Consider the following 5,560-nt stretch of genomic DNA (forward strand, 5'->3'; position numbering starts at 1 on the left):
ATTTTCTCACTTGGGAAATTATTATGCAAACTCTAGTTTTAGATGGTTAAGACAAATTCACAATATTGTGGGACTTATTTGGTTTTCAATGGTTATATGTTTATTTTCTTTTTAGATATTTTGTATTTGTTTTGCACATACTTGCATGATATCTAGTCGAGTATATTTGCTTCATATTTCTAGTAGAAATATTGATTTTTGGGCGAATATGGAAGACTTATAGGCTTATACTCGACCATACAAATCCACCACCTACTAGAAGGCCTTTCTAGTATGACACAAAATTTAAGAAGCAAGTAGTTCATACATCAACTATTTGAATGAAGTTGCAACATAGTAACAAATGTAATTGAATAAAGTATTATATGTTTGGTATGGTTCAATTCAATGTTGATCATTTTGAGAAGGAATTTATGGAGTTTGGTAATTGAATTAGATACATCATTATAAACCAAAAGTTGACCTTTTTCCCATCATTCCACTGCGTAAGCAATTTTATTGCATTCTAACATTATTTTAGTCACAAGGACTTTAAATGTCAAAAGTTATCTCTCTCATATTTAGTTTTCATGACAAATGTCTGTATTAAAGCCTACTTGCATATTTACATAGTGTGGATCATCTATATGCATTCAAAAGTTTAAAAAAATGCATCTACATTATGGTTCTTTACATAGACATCTTAGTAACAATTTGAGAGCATTTAAAATAAATTTGACATCATTTCAAGAAATTTTTAATAGACTAAAACATTGAAACAACATGTACAAAGATTGTTTGCAAGATATTTAATGGAGTTCCTTGAGTCTCTTATTTTGAGGCCAAATTTGGCAAGGGATCTTGCATTGTCCTCCAAATTAATATGCAGATCACATCTAGAATTTCCTTGTTAAGAGGAAGTAAAATGATATTTCAATCAGGATAGAATAATCTTGATCAATATTTAATTATTTAATACTATTGAATCAAAATTAATATATACCTTGAGACAGTTCAAATGAGATTCCACGTTTCTGGATGAACCTAACAATACACAAGTAAAGACAATAAGAAAATTTCTAAATAAATTAGTAACATTCCAGAAAGCATAAGAATAAGAAAAGTTAGTAACAAATTAGATCATGTAGAAAATTATTATAAAAACTTACAATCACTCATAGACATGAATATCCTCTTTTGAGTTGCAAAGCACCAACTTGGTGTGATCATGCTGCAAGGGAGGTGAACAGAAACATTGTAATTAATTCATCAATTTATTGTGAATTCAAAAAACTTAAAAATTCAAAAAAGGAATAAACTATTATTAAATTACATTCATCAACAACTAAATTTCATTTACAAGGATGTCACATTTCATAGGAGAAGATGAGAAAGACACCTGATGCCTAGAGGATTATATGGGTACTCAAGTGGAAATTTAAGTTTTCCATAATATACTCTTGCTGATCAAATTTAAAGTGAACCATGTATGTTGTAAGGAATATGATAAATGTTAAATATCTTTGCTAAATAATGTTCAATATCTATGGCAATAAATATCTACAATTAGGCCAAGCAACATAAGAGTATAAGCCATCTAAAATAAGCCCACAAAAAAGTGCATGAACTATCTACATGTGCATGTGCTCTAGCAAACACTAATTACGATACACAAATGGAGAAATTTGAGAAGAATAAAACCCATGTGTCAATCCCACATTGTATTCCCAAAACTACATTAGACATTTAATTGAAGATCTTATAGAGACATAGTTGAAGATAATTGTGGTAAAAATGTGAACTCACCTACAAATGGTGTGTCTTCACATCCTTCTAATACATAATTTGTACATTTTACACACAGCCAACATTTGAAAAAAGAACCCCACCATGCAAAGCAAGACAAGAGATTCTAATACATTGAACTAAAAAAATGTGTAGTTCATTTGTATGGGAAACCAAAAGAACTTTAAAAAGCATAATAAAATAATTAAAAATCAAATCCAAATAAGAAAAAGAGAATTGTAAGATAAAAATGTAACATGAATGCACTTCAAAACTTGCATGAGGAGATATTCAGTTAGTTCCATAGTTGTAGCTATTATCACTAGGCATCTAAGCATGACCCAAGAGAAAATTGAAAAGCATAGGTGATACTTACACCATTCTTAAATGTCAGTGCAAGAAGGATGAGCTAAAATATTGGGAACTGGTTCCTGTAGGTATAATGGACATGTAAGTGATAACAAGCCAACAATTTTTTTTAAAACTAATTATAAAACATGTTCAAAACTACAACATTACGTTCAAAAATTAATCTCCATATGCAATCCACCCAAAGAATACAAGCATAAAGAGTTTGTGTAATAGTTACTTGCTCCCATATACTCCAGCTTCTTTGTAAAATAAATTTGAGGTTTTCTCAGCATGAGCCCTAATGACATAGCAAATCAAATCATTCACTATAAAGACCCACCACTTATGGTTTAATGGTTGGAGTCTTCATTTAATTTTATTATCATGTTGATTCCCTGGTTCATAGTTTCCTTTGTAATCTAAATAGTCTAGAATCATGCTCAATGTTAATATATTTTTCCATAATTTCAATTAATATTTACAATCTTGACTTTTACTATAATAAAAAAGCTAATCTTTGAAGAAAAGTTGGATAAGACTCTAAATGTCGAGTTAAACATTACACAAAGACCACATACATAGCAGATATATCTAGTGAACAATGGCTTATCAGAATATAGTAGGACTATAAATAAATAAAAAATCAAGATTACTATCAGAAAACTCACTAATATGTGAATACCTATTATTATATTGGTATAATGCAAGTGGCTTATCTCCATTTCTTTTGGTACATGATTCCAAAAAGGAAATCTATAACATTAGGAGTCTGTAAGCACAAAAACATTCAAATTGGAAATATACCAAGGAAAATAATCTCTTTTTAAATTATAGAAAATCAATGGATTATGAATGTGATATTACAAAAATTAAGAAGTCTTTGCTTGGGACACTGTAGGTCATCCACAAAACATTGGAGGAAGTTGAAGAATGATAAGTGAAATAACATAAACACAAAAATATATAATTGAGGCTTAAACACATCTAGTATGCAAAACAAGTAGAGAAAGCTAAAATAGTTAGTTTACAGACCATAACAAGAAGTGGAGAACCATAGAGTGCAATGGTCGTAATGATCCCCACAATGCCCACTAAGAACTTTCAAGTCTTATGCTCATGAAACCAAATGTAGACACCATTGCCATTATTGTGAACATCATTACAATAGCTACAACCATCCTCCCTAATTTAAGCTAAAAGTGGCACAATAAATTTTGGCTATGAGAAATACATAGAATTTAACTATAGTGATGCCCTTGCAATAATTGAAGGAAAAATTATGCATACCTTGGCCTTCAGAGGAGAAAAGGCTAAGTATGCGCAAATGACAAAGCATTTAGGAATAATGCTAGTGCCATTGACAGTGGAAACCAAAATGTTTTCCCACCCTTTACTTACAATAGGAATTGATCATATATGAATACAAATGCTTATCATTAATCATAAAAAGATGAGATAATAAATATAACAAGCATACAATAAAGTAGAATTTGTGCCGCACCAAACAATGCCCCTAATCTATTTGGAAGCTGCATAAACAACAAAATATTTTATAAGTAAATTTATATGAAAGAACAAGGGGAAGAATATTTTTCAAAATTCTATATGTTTTTATAAATATTCTATTTTATTTGGATTACATAATTTGAATGATTTATTCTTTAGGTGATAAACAAATTAGAATTAAAAATATTTAAAAATATTATAAAGAAATCTAAAAGCTTAAAGATCCATTTCAAACTGTGAAAGTTTTAAATCTTTTCAAAATAGAAGAAACCTACTACCACAATATATATCTTTGCCCAAAATACCATAAAAAAAGCTAGCTGGAACTACATAGAAACATACTGAGTGAAAGGAAGAAGGGCATAAAGTCCATGTTTCTTGTCTAGACTACCAATTTTTGTGATATAAAAAGGAGCACATGTAGAAAATCTAAATGTTAGGGAAAATTTGGTTGGTTATAATTGTGAAAATATAAACATAAACAGTTAAATCACAAAAAGATTTTCAATTTTCTTGAATATCACAGAAAGATAAAATGATTTGAAGTTAAATAGTATCCATTAACGTGCTAAAATTAATAAATAATCAAAGTTGACTATTTAATTATAATAAGCATTTTCATTCAATGCTAATTATTTCTCTAATTAGAATTTATTTTTATTATTAAGAGCTATTAACCATTTTCATTCTCATATATAACAATGAAAGAATGAATCGTATCTTTTACTCACCATCATAGACAAGGGAGCAACAAATATGGGTTCTTAAATAGCCACCCCAATAATCCCAACAAATAATTCTCGTCCTATGCCATGAAAAGACAAAATACAAATTGCAACAATTGTAACAAACAAAACCACAACTCCAATGAACAACCTCAAAATTTTCATCTGCCACATCCAAATAAAATAAAAACATATCATTAACATTATTAGATTTGTACAATATATTAGTAATTATCAATTTGTTTCTGAATTCGATTGTGCTTATTTTTAATATCAATATTTTGAATCACATTCCATGATCCATCATCAGGACGAAAGAGTGCAAGAATGGAAATAGAAAGAGTTCTATCATTCCTTATTTCCTCCCACTTCAGTCTCGTACAAGAATTTTAAGAAAGGAATTCAAAATGCCAAATCTACAACCAAAAATGAGTTGTTTAGGTATGAAACTTGAACAGGGAAGAACTGAAGGACTAGAACTTTTCTCAAGAGAGAGCTCAACATTATCTAACCACCAGAGTGTACAATGTATGGTACCATTAACAAACTATCGACATCTATTTTTCATCTCTAATTAAAGGATAAAGTGACCTAGTGAACTATGCCCACATAAATGAAAAACTATCTTTTTAACCTTGGCTCTAGTAGAGCACCATCTATTTCCATTATCCTCCCTATATTGATCAAACCTGGTAGTAACAATACTATCAATCTATATACATTAATACAACTTTAGGCTAAAGGTTTAAAAAATCCATATAGTAAATATTTTGATAGGCATTCAAATATAATGCATGTGTTTACTTCCCAGTGCTCTAGCTTTCTTTGGAACTTGCTTTGCCTAATTCTTGATAATGTTCTGCTTTACATCAAAACTAATTAGTCCCCTTAATGAAATTGACTAACCTATTTACTAATCTGAGACTAATTAGGGATAAGGTGGAAAAAAAACAAAATTTGGGATGAAATTTGCTTGGCATAGCCCTTACTTGCAATGAGCTATAGAGCAACTTGTAAGAGGTAATCATTACAATTAAAATAAAAATAAATTTACCAAAAGTCAAACCCCGAAATTCAGAAGTTAATCATAATAAACTACCTTCTTGATATTTGCTAATTTACAAAAATACCCATGCATAAATAACCACAAGCCCCAATCTAATATTATTGCAATTTGGACAAGGAATCAATTACCCAACACACATGAATATCGA

This window comes from Cupressus sempervirens, chromosome 6 (assembly GCF_028749045.1).
Source record: "Cupressus sempervirens isolate cs-2001-9-10 chromosome 6, ASM2874904v1, whole genome shotgun sequence".
Lineage (NCBI taxonomy): Eukaryota > Viridiplantae > Streptophyta > Pinopsida > Cupressales > Cupressaceae > Cupressus > Cupressus sempervirens.